We start from the raw sequence: 17,745 nt of genomic DNA, 5'->3' as shown, positions 1-17,745 counted from the left end.
GATGTAAAATGCTAAACTCGACCTGAAATGAATTCAATCGGATCATAAGTTCTGTATAATACTCGCCTTTTATAGAAGAAAGTAGCGTCTTCAAATTGGGAACGAGAATATTGGTTTACATTTTATTCTAACCTAAAGCACCATCTTTAGCTGTTTTTGAAGTTGGACCATTTGGTGCAGGAAGTATTTCTACTTGCAAGGATATAAAATTGGCATGTTGCTAGGGTCTTGTAGTTTTTAATGGCGCGCAGTACTGTTCTCTTCTCCCTTAGAAGAGAATCTGGGTTCGAATTTTCTTCACTTGAATGTTGTAAGCCAAAAATAGAAAATGACATGTTCAAGGATCAGATCCTAAGAGATGTCCTATTCTGGCATGTTCGAGGATCAAATCCTAAGAGAAGCCCTCTTCTTCCATTTCTTCGCAGTGGCCAGAAGTTTGTTCTTACCGTAGTAGGCATATGTAGCATACTCTAAATTCAGACATTCATTCACAAGGTTCTAAAATTCTTGGGTTCACATTCATGGCCAGAACTGCAAAATAAAGTGTTTCCTTACAAAAGAGAACCACTACCCAAAAAGAAGAGTGGTTGGATTAGTTAAAGCTTAATGACCAGATACAGAGTAGGCCGAGCCTATAATACGGTTGTAGCACCTCCAACTGTCTGCCGTGTTTAAAACTTTAATCATGAGTTCTTTTAGAGTTTAGACAAAGCAACCCTCATTCCCAACCAACCCACCCACAAGTAAAATTTTTCTCTAAACTAGTTTAGCGAGAAACTCTTCAAATTTCTCATATATATATATATATATATATATTGGTATATGTAAATTTTAAAAATCTAACCATTTAATTTTATGTTCTTTATGTTCTTAACATGCTGTGAGGCCAAAGAATTTGACAACCCTGGCTCACTTTATATTGAGTCCAAGACTTACGCTCAGGAGGGAGAAATGACCGAGGACGAACAAAGAAAGCCCAAATAGCCTAGAAACGTTGCTGAGGACGATCCTGCTCTCGGCATCCCAAATCTCAGGAGGAAAAAACAGCACGCCGGCAAAGGCAGCCTCCCAGAGCGCTCCCAGGAGAAGGACAAGTACACTAGGATACCCATGGGCATATGGTGCAGGAGCAATCCAAGGAGAAATTGTCACCTCTGCATTGAATGTACCCAACTAACGTTCTGACCGCATTAATGAGGAAATGACCCCTGAACAATGCGGTCTTGGTTGTCGCAACTCACAGAGGGTTTGGGAAGGTGGCTGATAGGACGAACATTTGAGTAATGACTTGCATGATCAACAGGTGGAAGGTCAAGATCGACTGAAAAGAAGTATATAATGTGAGAGACCCTCCAAGAATGAGGGATCATGAAAAAAGAGATGAGGAGAGAAAAAGGAGAAGACGGTAGTAGTCTGCATGGTCTTGGAAACCTCTGTAACCTAGTACTGAAGGAAGAAGAAGGATACTAAGTTCCTCGGACGAAACGCCCAAGGACAAAATCTCATGCTTTAATCCATATTCTTGTTATTTAGCTCATATGTAACTGTGTCTAGTTTTTATAATCCAAACTAGGACTTAGTTCTTAAACCCATTATCTACAAATTTATTGTATTGGGCTAGTTGGGCTTGAGACCATTCATCCAACATGAGAAGTGCTCGAACCCAGTCCCTACACATGCATATCAAATTTTGCTCAAATTAGATGTTATTTACTATTTGATCAATAAACTTATTTCTTATACACAATTTAGATCACAAAAATTTGAAATTTTAACATTTGTTAGGTGGCATAACAATTGATCTTTGATCTTCTTGAAATTTTATAAGCATGAAGGATATATTAAGAACATGCAATTCAATGGTTAAATTTTCAAAATTCACACTCAATATAAAGATATATGAGGAGTTTGTAAAGTTTTTCTTCAAACTTGTACAACGGGATTTCTTTTTCTTATTATTTATTTATTTATTTTTTGGTTTAGAGAGAAATTTTGATCCCCACCAACCCTTCTCCCCCCCAAAAAAAAAAAAGAGAGGAAATCCCCTGCCTTCGTATCCTTGAAATATTTTCAAAAATTGATATAATCTTATAGTTTAATTAAGTTAAATAACATCTTTTGATATCACCAATGGATATATGCAAAATGCAAATCCCTCTCTACTATTTGTAGTTATTAAATTAATTCCAAAAAATAAAAATTTATTTTGTACAAAAAATTAAATAATAAAAATGTTTCCAAAAGTTTGGCAAAAAATAAAACCAAACGAATGAAAAGAATCAAATTTCCTCCGTTATTAATGTCATTTTTTTTTCTTTCTTTCAATAATTTAATTATTACATGTTGTAACAAGTAGAGAGAGGAATTTAAACATTGATTAAGGCTCTCTGTCTTGACCACCAAACATTGATGGTACACGGCTGCCTTAATTTGTAAGAATGTTCCTAGATGTGCATAGCTAAATAGAAATGTGCAGTTTGAAATGAGGCTACAACTTCACCTAATTTTTTTTATTAGATATAATTTTTGACAAATTTACCATTAAATTATATTTTCTTCTTATATACTCCATGCTTGCAAAAGATCCATAATATCAAAGATCCATAGCTATGTTATTAATAATTTTTTAAATTACAAGTTTTTGTAGTCTAAAATTATACATAAAAAATAATTAAGTTTATGGATCATATAATAAATAACATTCCAATTACCACAAAATTTGTGGGTTTCAGTTAGCTTAACTAATAAAATTTCTAATAGTTGTACAAGAGATCTAAGGTTCAATCATTGCTTACACAAAAAAATTGATTGGTGTCTTAGTTTGACGATAAAGAGCTATCATTAAGAGCGGATACCATAGGTTAGAACTCCCTTAAAAAAAAATTGATATATGTGTTAAGAACGTAAATAACATGTAATCTAACAGTTAAAATTTTAAAATATGTAGCAATGTTAATTTCTATAGATGAAGTTGTAGACTTAGACTATAACTAAGTTTGTAGTCAAACAACATGTAATCTAACGATTAAATTTTTAAAATATATAGCTGTTCGGCACCCAGATCCCAAGACCAATGTAGGTCCTGGGCCAGGCCCAACGGAATACCCCTGTTGCCCTGGGCCCTTCTTGAAACTGCCTTAGCGCAAAAACAAATTTTGGGCCTTGAATTCTAAGAGGTGTTCGGCTCAAGCTTCCCCGAACAGGCATATGAACCGTGTCCGAGAGAATAGGATATGCTCGGTAAACTGCATTGCCGAGCATAATCGATTAGGCTGGAACCAAGTTCCAAGGCTATAAATGCTGCTCCCCACTCTCACCTAAACACCCACTTAAATCAGATAATATTGGACCTTCTATTGCACTAGCGGTAGCTGTAATCATTTCTCTCCACTAACCTTAGCTATAAATAGCAGAAGTTTGGGAGAAAAAGGGGTTCAGAAAAACGGAGAGAAAACAGTCAAGTGAGAAAGTATAAACTGAGTGTTGCTTTGAGTCTCTCTACCGAGAATGACCCAGAGTAGGAAATCCTCAAGCCCACTACAAATAAATTGTGAGCCCAAGTGATTTAAGACCCAGAAGTCTCATACTTGGTTCTTACAATTGGCGCCCACCGTGGGGCTCTCCTACGAAACTGTGGTTCGACTGAGACTTAAATAAGGGGAATGTCTGAGGAGCGTTCAGGAGGGCGCGCACCGAGCAATTCCATAGGATCTTCTCGAGGATCGACGTGGAGGGAGAGAAGGCAGAAACGGAGGGAGGCTAGGGAGCACCCAAGAGGAGAGGAAAGGTCCGGATTGGGAGAAGGGTCGGCCTAGACACACCGAACGGTTTCAGGCATCTCGGCGCATCGGCAGTATGATGATAGAGATCGAGAGCTGGAGCGGTTACGTAGGCTGGTAATGGATTTAGAGCTGGAAGCAAGGGGTCGGCGCCAAGAAAGGAATCGCAACCCCCAGCAAAGGAGAAATTGGGCGAGGAGGGCTCCAACCGATCCGGTACGCAACGATCCCGACACCTATCACGCTCTCAAGATTCACACCGGCACCCCCGAGAGCCACGTCATCAACGGGACCGTTCACGGTCGCATGGATACGATGACCGAGGATCAGAATCGCCGGAGGAACGGCAGCACCACAATGCCGCCATGGACGCCATGAACCGAGCCTTGCGGATGGCAGCCCGGTCTCCATTCTCCGATGAGATTGAACGGGCCCCTATGCCGAGCAGATTCACGTGACCGCCATTCAATTCTTTTGAGGGGAGGACAGACCCCGTGGAGCATGTCAGTTATTACCTCCACATGATGTCTTTGTATGCACACAATGATGCGTTGATGTGTAAAGTATTTCCCTCTAGTCTCGGCTTAACCGCCCTGAGGTGGTTCAATGGGTTACGGAAAGGCTCCATACATAGCTTCGCCGAGCTGATTCAAGAGTTCGGCAGTAGATTCGTGACTTGCAGCCGAGTGCAACAGCCAGTTGATGCACTACTTTCCATGAAGATGAGGGTCAGGGAAACCCTTCGGAGTTATGCCAGCCGATATTGGGAACTCTACAACGAGATTGGTGGAGGGAACGAGAAAATTGCGGTAAGCACCTTCAGGATGGGGCTCCCCGAAGACTCTGAATTACGGGAGTCGTTGACGAGAAGACCCCCCGAGGATATGAGGCAACTGATGAGACGCATAGAGGAATACAAACGCCTGGAGGACGACCGACTACAGAGCAGGGGGAAAGCTCCATTAATTGGGAGATCTTGGCAAGGCGTTTTGCCGACAAAACAAAAAAAGGACTTCAGAATGCAGGAACCAGAGGTGCAAATCGAAGGGGTTAATGTGGCGTTTAAAGAGCCCGTGCACAAAATCTTGGAGCGGATCAAGAACGAGTCATTCTTCAGGTGGCCAAACAAAATGGGGGGCGACCCATCTCGGAGGAACCAAAGCCTATACTGCACCTATCACAGAGACAAAGGACATACCACCGAGCAGTGTCGGGTATTAAAAGATCATCTCGGACAGCTAGTAAAGGCAGGGTACCTGAAAGAGTTTGTAGTAGACTCAACTGACCGAGAAGTCGGACAGGGCATCCAACAGAAAAGGAACCCCCTCCCGCCTCCACTGGGGGTAATCGAAGTCATCCATGCCGCACCAAGAGGAACAGCAGCAGCAAAAAGGGTATTGACAGTAGCTTGCACGGAGGGAGAATCAGCCGAGAAGAAGAAGAAAGTTGGAAGGCTGACCATCTCTTTCGGAGAAGACAATTTGGAAGGAACGGTCCAACCTCACGACGATGCTTTGGTGGTGACAGCCCGGATAGGCGGATTCCTGGTGAAGAGGGTAATGATTGATCAAGGGAGCGGGGCTGACGTCATGTACCCGGACCTCTTCGAAGGGCTCGGATTAAAGACCCAGGATTTGGCGAAGTATGACACGTCGCTGGTCTCATTTGACGGGAGAGTCGTAATTCCTGAGGGACAAATCTCTCTCCCGATGGACATGGAAGGCAAGGGAGTTATAGTTACCTTCATAGTAGTCCGATCATTCTCACCGTACACCGCAATCCTGGGGAGGCCGTGGATTCACGCCATGAAAGCTGTTCCGTCCACCCTCCACGTAAAAGTAAAATTTCCCACTGAGTATGGAGTTGCCGAGGTGAGGGGGAACCAACAAGTGGCGAGGCAGTGCCTTGTCGCCGCGGTCAGATGGAAAAATGAACAACTCGGACAAGTTGAGCAGGCCATGAAGGAAACTTCATAGCAATTACAGAGACCCCGAGGGGAAACAGGGGCGGACGTGGCCGATGAGGTATTGAAGGTTGGAATTCTTCCAGATACTGACAGGTATTTTCAGATAGGCACAAGCATGAATGACCGGGAAAGGGTAGAGATGTTATTGTTCCTTTTGCAGAACGTAGATGTTTTCGCATGGAACCCATATGAAGTGCCCGGCGTAGATCCCGAGTTCATTGTCCACAAACTCAACGTGGACCCATCATTTCCCCCGAAGAAGCAGAAATCGAGAAGAGTATCAAAAGAACACGTCGATGCAGTAAACCTGGAGGTCCAGCGGCTGAAGGAGGCCGGAGTCATAAAAGAAATATTCTTCCCGAGATGGCTAGCAAATACTGTCGTAGTGAAGAAGAAGAACGGAAAATAGAGAGTTTGTGTGGACTTCACAGACTTGAACAGGGCGTGTCCCAAGGATCCATTCCCAATGCCCAAAATTGATCAACTAGTAGACGCCACGTATGGGCACCCGAGGATGAGCTTCCTGGATGCCTTCCAAGGCTACCACCAGATTGCCTTGGCGCTTGAGGACCGAGAAAAGACAGCATTTATATCCTCGAATGCAAACTATCACTACGAGGTCATGCTGTTTGGATTGAAGAACGCCGGAGCCACGTACCAGCGAATGATGACGAGAATGTTCCGAGAAAAAATTGGATGCACGGTTGAAGTTTATATTGACGACATGGTGGTGAAAAGCAGAAAAGAGTCACGACATACGGAAGACCTCCGGGGGGTATTCGAGATACTACGGCGGCACAAATTGCGCCTGAATGCCGAGAAGTGCACTTTCGGGGTGGGGGCTGGCAAGTTCCTGGGTTATCTGATCTCTACTCGGGGAATAGAGGCTAACCCCAACCAAATAGAAGCCGTGAACCGCCTCAAACCACTAAGCAATCCTAAGGAGGTGCAAGTGCTCACTGGAATGTTAGCCACCCTGAACCGATTCATCTCCAAGTTTGCCGATCGCTGCCGGCCGTTTTATCAACTTCTGAAGAAGTGGAAGGGGTTTCAATGGGACGAGGGATGTGATGAGGCTTTTCGAGAGCTGAAGGAATACTTGATAAAGGCGCCGAGGTTGACGGCCCCAGAGCCCGAGGAGGATTTGTTTATGTACCTCTCAGTCACCGAGTATGCTGTAAGTGCTGTGTTACTAAGGGACCAAGGAGTACAAATGCCAGTGTATTACGTAAGCAAAACCTTGGTGGATGCCGAGACAAGGTACCTGCCCCTGGAGAAGTTAGTTTTAGCCCTGGTACATGCCACGAGGAAGTTGCCACATTACTTCCAGGCTCATACGGTGTTCGTCCTCACCGAGTATCCATTACAGTCACTGTTAAAGAGATCAGACTTCACAGGCCGAATTGTCAAATGGGGGACTCGGTTGGCATCGTTTGACATAAGATACCGACCTAGAAGCTCGGTGAAGGGACAGGTTCTCGCAGATTTCATCGTAGAATTCACACCTAAGAACGACGGGAGGGTAATCTGTAGTGCAGAAATTCGATCGTGGAGGGTATTTGTGGACGGCGCATCAAATGCTATGGGGGTCGAGGCTGGTATTGTCATAATCACCCCTGAGGGCATACGATTGGAACACTCCTTTAGATTGGGATTCAAAGTCTCAAACAATGAAGACGAGTATGAGGCCCTACTGGCCAGTTTGAGGGCCGTATTGCATTTGGGCGCAAAAGATGTAGAGATTTACTCGGACTCTCGGCTGGTTGTTTATCAGATCACAGGAGACTTCGAGGCTCGGGACTCTCGAATGAAAGCTTATCTGAGCACGGCCAAGCAGATCATCAGCCAATTCGGAACGGTAAAGGTATCCCAGGTAGCTCGGTCACAAAACAAGCACGCCGATTCCCTTGCCACGTTAGCCTCATCGGCTACCAAGGACACGCCACGACTAGTCACAATAGAACTTATAAGGGAGCCAAGTATCAGTGTGAAGAGTATTCCCGACCAAGCCAGAGTAGAGGTCGCGCAGGTAGCAGTGGCTAATCTGTGTTGGATGAAGCCGATCATAGATTTCCTTGTCGAGGACATAGTTCCGGAGGATGAAGACGAGGCCAACAAGATTCGTTGGGTGGCTCCCCGGTACTGGCTGTCTTCGGACCGCAAATTGTACCGAAGGTCTTTCGCAGGCCCTTACCTTTTGTGCTTGCATCTGGAGAAAGTTAGAGAGCTTCTGACCGAGCTACATGAGGGAGTGTGTGGCGGACATGTTGGGGGACGGTCTTTAGCACACAGAGCGATGACCCAGGGGTTTTGGTGGCCACAGACGCAGAAGGATGCCGCTAAATATGTTTGGAGCTACGAACGGTGTCAAAAGCACGCCCCTTTGATCCATCAGCCTGCAGGACGTCTAAATCCTGTCAGCAGCCCGTGGCCGTTCGTGCAATGGGGACTGGACATCCTCAGACCATTCCCCTGAGCAACAGGGAACCGCCGTTTTGTATTGGTGGCTGTAGATTACTTCACAAAGTGGGCAGAAGCTGAGGCCTTGGCCAATATCTGGGATACTGACGTGAAAAAGTTTGTATGGAAAAACATAGTCACAAGGTTTGGGGTGCCAAATTCGCTAGTAACAGACAATGGGCTACAGTTCGACAACAAAGCTTTTCGGACCTTCTGCAGCGAACTCGGCATCAGGAACAAGTATTCAACCTCGGCTTACCCACAAAGCAACGGCCAAGCCGAGGCAGTGAACAAGACTATTTTGAATAGGCTCAAGAGAAGGTTGGACGGGGCGAAAGGAAGATGGGCAGAAGAGCTACCCAGTGTATTATGGGCTTACCGCACGACCCCCAGAAGATCCATGGGGGAGACCCCGTTTTCTTTGACGTACGGAGCGGAGGCAGTGATACCAACCGAGGTGAGCTTATGCAGCGCACGGGTCGCCGGGTTTGACCCCGTCCTGAACGCCGACCTGATGATGGAGCGTTTGGATTGGCTAGAGGAATGCAGGGAGGCCGCGACCATACGGCTCGCCGAATATCAGCAAAAACTATCCCAAAGATACAACGGAAATGTAAAGGGGAGGGAATTCAGTGCCGGAGAACTAGTGCTAAGAAAGGTTGTGGGAAACATGCGAGACATAGCTGCAGGGAAGCTTGCTCAAACCTGGGAAGGACCATACAGAGTTACAGCCATCGCGGGTGCAGGGGCCTACTACTTGGAAGACCTCAACGAGAGGCCGCTTCCCCAGCCGTGGAACGCCAACAATTTAAAGAAATTTTATGCATGATCATCTGTGTAAGCCAGAATTTGTATTTCGCTAAAATCAAGATTATGATGAACTTATTTGTATATGCTGTTTTTGGTTCCGTGATTGCACACCAAGAGAATTGCAAATAATATTTCTAAGGACAGAAACCTGGTCCTCGGCTCGATTAAAATCGCCGAGCAGGTGGAAACCTTATAACTAATATTTCTAAGGACAGAAACCTGGTCCTCGGCTCGATAAAAATCGCCGAGCAGGTGGAAACCTTATGACTAAAATCTCTAAGGACAGAAACCTGGCCTTCGGCTCGTTTAAAATCGCCGAGCAGGTGGAAACCTTGCAACTAATATTTCTAAGGATAGAAACCTGGCCCTTGGCTCGATTAAAATCGCCGAGCAGGTGGAAACCTTACGACTAAAATCTCTAAGGACAGAAACCTGGCTCTCGGCTCGATTAAAATCGCCGAGCAGGTGGAAACCTTGCAACTAATATTTCTAAGGACAGAAACCTGGTCATCGGCTTGATTAAAATCGCTGAGCAGGTGGAAACCTTATAACTAAAATCGCTAAGGACAGAAACCTGGCCCTCGCCCTTCTCCCACATCCAAACACAGGCGGTTGAAGGCAGCGGTTTGCCGTCTAATAGGAACTTGGGCTTCCACGCTGGAGCCACCTGAGAGGAGGACGCAACCCCCGTACCAGCCTAGGTCAATGGCTCACGGATAACGATTCCCCCTGTTAGTTGGGGAGGAGTCTGGACGGCGGCATCCCCCGGGCTCGTGGAAGGTTGATCGGTTACCTTCTGTTTCTTACGGGCCCGTCCAGCCTGCGAAGAGGGTGGAGGCTGAGGCACTTGACCCCGACCCTGAGATGGTGGGGGTTGATTGGGCTGCCGGGCACCGGGCACGAACCGGTCAGTGGTCATGACCTTTCTTGACACCATCCTTCCACCAGGTTGGATAGCTTCAGCTAACAAGGCGGCCGCTTCAATCACTTGTTGTTGAGGCTCGGCGGGCGGATTCTCGGGATTAGGCTGCTCTTGGACTTGGTCTTCTTGCTGTATGGCTTTGTGGGCTATCTCTCTGAGGTGTCGAGATACCCGTTCCGTGGACTCGTCTCGCAAAGGAGCTAGCTCGTCCGAGCAAGTGAACCGCCGACCAAACTCCCTTGCCTCCCCGGTTGTAAGTTTTGGTGGTAAGAAGTTTGCGTACCGGACGTCTATATATGAAAGCAACGGGCTATCAACAAGAAGTGCCTGCTTAAAACTTTGCCAGGTGGAATAAACTGGCTCAACCTCGAGGATCAAATGTGAAGCCCAGAGTTGTCCGTCCCAGTGCACGTATATCTCAGAACGAAGGATGAAGTTCAAATCCTTGACATGGACGGTTCTGATGTCCGGAACGAATACTTTGCCGTCTGCAAAAGAGTAAGTATCATATTAATATCTGACAATAAAGATTTACTTCCATAAAATGAAAAGGAAAAGTGGAGGAAAGAAACTAGATCAAGGGATTGGTACAAACCCACTTCACGCCGTGAAAGGGGGCAAGGGACGTCTCCGGCAAACCAATTGCCGCGCACCCAAACAAACTCCCCGGCAGAGTTCCTGTTCGAATCAGGTAGGCATGATATCAGCCGTACCCGATTATCTCTCGTCTTAAGGTAGTAGTTAGAGGCTTTGTTCCCACATAGGCTATACATATGGTTAATGTCATGGTAATTTAACTGCAAATCAAAGGTATGGTTCAACTTACTGACACAGCTAACTACCCGGTAAAAGTTGGGGGCAAGCTGGTCGGGACACAGGCCGTAGTACCTAAGTGTATCTGTCAAAAGAGGGTCCACGGGGAACCTGACCCCGCCTTCTAAAATTGACATCAAAGGGAAGAAGGCCGAGTCTAGCCCTCGGTGGAGATCAATATCACTCTCGTGGCAGTAAGCCACGTCCACGTCCACGTCATCGGGAATATTAAATTTGTTCCTAAAAGTGGCCAAGGCGGTCGAGGACTCTAGAAGGTGAGAGTAACCCATCTATGACGTCTAAAGATATAAAAGGGAACTTGAAGAAATAAAGCTGAAGGAACAGAAAGGGGAAGAAAAACTTACTTTGGGTTCTAAGGAGGAAAGGAACACTGGGCAAGTAGGTAGGCGCACAGAAATTTGGTCGGCAGAGAGTGAGCGTGAAATATCAGAGGTGAAGTAAAAAATGAAAGAGTGTTGTGAAGGAGACTATTTATAGAGCTGAAAAAGGGGGGGGGGGGAAGGCGAAGAAACGTTTAATCAAGCAATAAATGAGCACGACTTACGAACGACCCTACGAATGCCAAACGTAACCAATCTGCGCGCTGCTTCGGTTCACGAACCACCAGGCAATAATGGCAACTGTACCTGACGCCGCGGGACTGCGCGTCTTTTGAGATGAACATTAATGAGAAACCATAACCCCGGGCCAAAGCAATTAGATCTCCGAGGTCAAAAGGTTCAACCAGCTCCTTGATTCCTCCCGACAACCGGGTACGAATCAAGGGGGGGCTAATGTACGGCACCCAGATCCCAAGACCAATGTAGGTCCTGGGCCAGGCCCAACGGAATACCCCTGTTGCCCTGGGCCCTTATTGAAACTGCCTTAGCACAAAAACAAATTTTGGGCCTTGAATTCTAAGAGGTGTTCGGCTCAAGCTTCCCCGAACAGGCATATGAACCGTGTCCGGGAGAATAGGATATGCTCGGTAAACTGCATTGTCGAGCATAATCGATTAGGCTGGAACCAAGTTCCAAGGCTATAAATGTTGCTCCCCACTCTCACCTAAACACCTACTTAAATCAAATAATATTGGATCTTCTATTGCACTAGCGGTGGCTGTAATCATTTCTCCCCACTAACCTTAGCTATAAATAGCAAAAGTTTGGGAGAAGAAGGGGTCCAGAAAAACGGAGAGAAAACAGTCAAGTGAGAAAGTATAAACTGAGTGTTGCTTTGAGTCTCTCTGCCGAGAACGACCCAGAGTAGGAAATTCTCAAGCCCACTACAAATAAATTGTGAGCCCAAGTGATTTAAGGCCCAGAAGTCTCATACTTGGTTCCTACAATAGCAATATTAATTTTTATAGATGAAGTTGTAGACTTAGACTTCAAGTCTCTTACTAGTTGGTTGCATGGGCTGTGTTAGCCATAGCCTAGGGGGTTCAAATGAACTGCTTGGCCAAATACACACACACACACATATATATACATATAATATTTATTTGTTTTGACACTTTAAAATAAAAAATTTGAATACTCTAATCTTAATTTTTTTTAAGCACAACTAAAATAACCTTAAATATAATCATTTTACCAATATATTGGTATTTAAAAAAAAAAAAAAAAAAAAAAAAAAAAAAGAAGCCCAACAACAAGCCAATTTAATCTAAAACCTTGAAAATAAAAATTAGTTGTTGAATTAGGCACGTGGGACAGGCCAAGAGTGATTGAGTAAAGACAAAAGAAAATGTTAATACAACAAAAATTTTCTTAATATCTATTTGGGAACAATTTATCTAGCTTTTTACTGAAGGTATAAAATAAGTAGGTATTCACATGAGACCCGTAAATAGTAGGAAAAAAGATGAAGTAATAAGTTGGCTTATAATCAAGACCCAAATACACTTTATACAAATACAAAGAATAATAGTTGTCAAAGTTGAGTTGAATTGTTAAATACAAGAATTGTAAAGAGTTAAAACAAACTAATAGATAAACGAATTCTAAGCAATAATAATTAAAGTTTACTTAGCAATAATAATTAATATGTTTATTTTATTTGAAAATAATGGATGATTTCAAGATTTCAACTTAGCAATAATAATTAATATGGTCATTGTATTATGAAACTATATGCCAAATGAACTAATAGTTTATATTTTATTTTCTTGCTAATACTATAGACAAATTTGTAATAAAAAAACACCATAGACCACAAGATTCATTATTTATCTAAAATTTATCTTTTTATTGACCCTCCTAAAAAAAAAATCTTAAAGCCACCACTAGTTGGTTGAGCAAATGAAGGGTACAAAACTAATTTTCTTCAGGCCGAAGAATAGATTTACATAAATAATTTTCATACTGACTTTTCCCTATTAGAAAATTCTTTAGTTAAAGATTTTTTTGTTGTCAAAATATATCTTGTGGACCTAAACCTGAAAAGATGTTGTAGTAAGTTTTTTTTTTTTTTTGGATACAAGTGTATATGTATGTAAAGTTTCCTTTTAAAAACTTAAATCCCGACCCTTGCCCCTATATTCTACAAGCATTTATACTCTATATTCTACAAGCATTTATACTTGTAAATTGACTATAGCACCAAGGATATGCGGTGATGATATTGTAGTAAGTTGATAAGCATATTCAAAGAGCATATTCTATAAATAGCAACTTTTAATTGATTGACGATTACACTCTTTATCCTAGCTATAATATGCCAATTGTAACCAGGCAGTTTTGTTTGATCATATTCATTCAACTTGCGGCCAGTTATTATTTTTCACTGACACGTACTACTTTATTATTATTATTTTTTAATGATTAAAGAACTCTTATTGGGAACTTGATCCATAGAAAACCTATTTCCTTGATTGACCATATAGACGAGATTGAGCATTCCCATGTGGGAATTCAAAATCCAACTAAATGGAAAATGCATATCCAAATAGGTAAAAGCTCACAAAAAATGTTCCTACACGCGGGGGAATGCATTGTTGTAGCAAATTAACGGATATTACATTTTACCACTTTAAATTAAACTTAGAATTATACTTTACTAGCCTAAACTATACTTCATATTATATTTTGTATCTTAAACTTAGTTTTTCATCTAAGATAATGGCAAAATTGATGGCAATGTGTAAAGTGTAGCACAGTTGATAGTTTAAAGTGTTAACTACGCATTCTAAAAGTTTATGGTGCAAAATATAATTTAAAGTATAGTTTAGAGTGTTAAAGTATAATTACTTTAACAAATTATACAACTTGTTATCATAAGATGTAAAAATAGAACTCTACTGTAGCAAGTTATATAATTTAATAGGTACTTTTTTATTTATTCTTTCCGTGTTGTTGGTATATGTTTTTTTTTTTTAAAAAAATATATATATATATTGTGGGGCCCAACAATTCGTGGACCAGGCCCATTTGCCCCTAGAGAGTCCAAGGGCCCAATCCGAGGAGAGCTGTAGCCCAAGCTCTATGACGCAGAGCACCAACCAATTGTGAGAGGCAGCCGAGGACAGTTTAGTCCTCGGCAGGCCCATAATCCCACCAGAATAAAGGGATGAATTCGTAAGAAGATCCAAAATACCTAGGGGAGATTACCCTTACTACCCTTCCAGATGGGACCCAGCGCCTGGCGGATCCGTACTCTGCAGCTTTATCAAATCATGCCCAACAATTCCGGGACTAGACTGATGGGACAAGTGTCAGTATTGGTAAAGACTGACCCTACACGTGGACGAAGGACAGCGAATGCACGCTAGTATAAAAGAAGAAGTACGTGAATCTAGAAGGGGGGGAGAAAAAAGAAAGGAGGCTCCAGGGAGGGAAACATCCTAATAGCACATGCAGATCATAAAAGAAACCCGCCGTCGGGGAACCAGGCAGGGCCTCAATGGTCCTCGAACCAAGTCCGAGGAGCCTAATTTCATTGAGCGCCGAGCCATAGGGCTTAAACATGCAAACCTAACTCCTTTTCCTCTAAAATCAGGACTGGACCATCGCCCCGTGATCAAGCCCAAGCCTTTCAAGCCCACTCTCTACAAATCATATTGTGAGGGATCTTTCTCGCGTGAGCCCAGAAATGTTAACGGGCCGCGAAGGAATCGTGTCCTTACAATTGGCGCCGTCTGTGGGAAAGGCATGCGCGTTGGCGCAGGTGGCGGTGGAGTCAACTCTCTAGTAAGCAGAGATTCATGGAGTTCCCTCCGTCTCCGGTGGCGTGCAGTTGTTGTCCCGACATAAACTTCTGCCAGGGGCTACGCCTTGCAGTGCCCATGGCGCAGATAGCCCTAGGGGCTCTTGGCCTCAAGCCAGCTCTCTCCGCCCTGATCTAGGGGCTTAAGTACAAAAAACAAATCTCAAAAGTTTTGGACAGAACCAAGGTCTTGCATGGTCCACGGACTCAAGCCTATGGGGAAACCAAACACAAAAAATGAATCTCAAAAGTCTTGGACAGAACCAAGGTCTTGCATGGTCCACGGACTCGAGCCTATGGGGAAACCAAGTACAAGAGAAATCTCAAAAGTTTTGGACAGAACCAAGGTCTTGCATGGTCCTCGGACTCAAGCCTGTGGGGAAACCAAGTACAAAAGAAAAATCAAGAGTCTTGGACAGAACCAAGGTCTTGCATGGTCCACGGACTCAAGCCTGTGGGGAAACCAAGTACAAAAAACAAATCTCCAAAGTCTTGGACAGAACCAAGGTCTTGCATGGTCCTCGGACTCAAGCTTATGGGGAAACCAAGTACAAGAGAAAAATCAAGAGTCTTGGACAGAACCAAGGTCTTGCATGGTCCTCGGACTCAAGCCTATGGGGAAACCAAGTACAAGAGAAATCTCAAAAGTTCTGGACAGAACCAAGGTCTTGTATGGTCCTCGGACTCAAGCCTGTGGGGAAACCAAGTACAAAAGAAAAATCAAGAGTCTTGGACAGAACCAAGGTCTTGCATGGTCCTCGGACTCAAGCCTGTAGGGAAACCAAGTACAAAAGAAAAATCAAGAGTCTTGGACAGAACCAAGGTCTTGCATGGTCCACGGACTCAAGCCTGTGGGGAAACCAAGTACAAAAAACAAATCTCCAAAGTCTTGGACAGAACCAAGGTCTTGCATGGTCCTCGGACTCAAGCCTATGGGGAAACCAAGTACAAGAGAAATCTCAAAAGTTTTGGACAGAACCAAGGTCTTGCATGGTCCTCGGACTCAAGCCTGTGGGGAAACCAAGTACAAAAGAAAAATCAAGAGTCTTGGACAGAACCAAGGTCTTGCATGGTCCACAGACTCAAGCCTGTGGGGAAACCAAGTACAAAAAACAAATCTCCAAAGTCTTGGACAGAACCAAGGTCTTGCATGGTCCTCGGACTCAAGCTTATGGGGAAACCAAGTACAAGAGAAAAATCAAGAGTCTTGGACAGAACCAAGGTCTTGCATGGTCCTCGGACTCAAGCCTGTGGGGAAACCAAGTACAAAAAAACAAATCTCCAAAGTCTTGGACAGAACCAAGGTCTTGCATGGTCCTCGGACTCAAGCCTATGGGGAAACCAAGTACAAGAGAAATCTCAAAAGTCTTGGACAGAACCAAGGTCTTGCATGGTCCTCGGACTCAAGCCTGTGGGGAAACCAAGTACAAAAGAAAAATCAAAAGTTTTGGACAGAACCAAGGTCTTGCATGGTCCACGGACTTAAGCCTATGGGGAAACCAAACACAAAAAATGAATCTCAAAAGTTTTGGATAGAACCAAGGTCTTGCATGGTCCACGGACTCAAGCCTGCGGAAAACCAACTACTTATAAGGAAAAACTACATTACATGGGATTTGGAATTTATCTGAGGAAAACTCTCCACTAACCGATTGGGTCAGTTTCCAAATCGCGGGGATTCTCAAGTCCGCTTTCGGACCTGCAGCACTGAAAGAACCAATGCGATATAGGGCAACATGTCACCTGGGAAACAACCTGTACTCTCTACTGCTTGGTCGACTCCTCGGACGGTATTCTCGTACTTATCATAGAATATCCAATTGTTACCTCTGTTAATTTCTTATGTTTACCTTACTATGAATTATCGTCGTAATGCTCGATAATGTTGATGCATTAGAGTTAATTGGATTATGTTTTAAGATTTCCTATTCTAAGTACCATTGAAGAAACGCACACATGGAGCACACCCTTTCGCAAAGTAGTTGTTGAAAGGAAAAGTATGCATGCAGCAATGAACACATCTTTTATTAAGACGAGAAAACAGTACAGTGTACAATAAGAAGCTGAAGCCAGCTCACAGTAGAGTTAACTGCGTAAGCAAAAGGGAAATACAAGAGAATAAGACAAAGCCGAGGAGGTAGCACAGAGGAGAGGTTGGCTACTGCTTCAAGACCCTGTTTCCTCCTCTATGCTTTTACATGCCCATAACTCAGGCGGCCAAAGAACCTGACCTCGGGCTAACACCATCTGCAGAAAAGGTGCAGGGAGCCGGAGGTTGGGAGGCCCCCTCAGAAATTTGCCTGCCACGAGGCAGACGGCGCTGATGGCGAAAATTCCTTCTTCAGACATGCCAAAAATCTGGCATGACCAGAACCTGCTTCGGATTTTGACTAAAAGAGGGCGGAGCATCTTCTCCCTTCTGTCAAAAGGGAGTATTCCCTTGAATTTATGTCTTCTTTGCCCGTATACCATCCTCTTGAGCCTCAGGAGAACGTGGCGCCTCTGTGGCGGAGAGAGTTCTTCTTCCCCAACCCTCGCCTCGAACATGACTTACTAAGGGAGGAAGCTGAAGAAGGAAGCAGAAGGAGTTGTGCATAGGAAAAGCAATCTGCACTCCTATTTATTTGAAAAGATGAGGTGATGGCTTTCAATTCACGCAGCGTCCCAAGGAACGCTGCAGACAAAAACGTCTCTGGCTCGATTTCCAACGCCATCTGTAACCACAAGATTAAAGGAGCCTCGTGAAGGCGCACCTCGAACACTGGGACGCCCAAAAGGCAACGCGTGAC

The sequence above is a fragment of the Quercus lobata genome, chromosome 2 (genome assembly GCF_001633185.2).
Source record: "Quercus lobata isolate SW786 chromosome 2, ValleyOak3.0 Primary Assembly, whole genome shotgun sequence".
NCBI classification, from domain to species: Eukaryota; Viridiplantae; Streptophyta; class Magnoliopsida; order Fagales; family Fagaceae; genus Quercus; species Quercus lobata.
Note: the sequence above shows the minus strand (reverse complement) of the source record.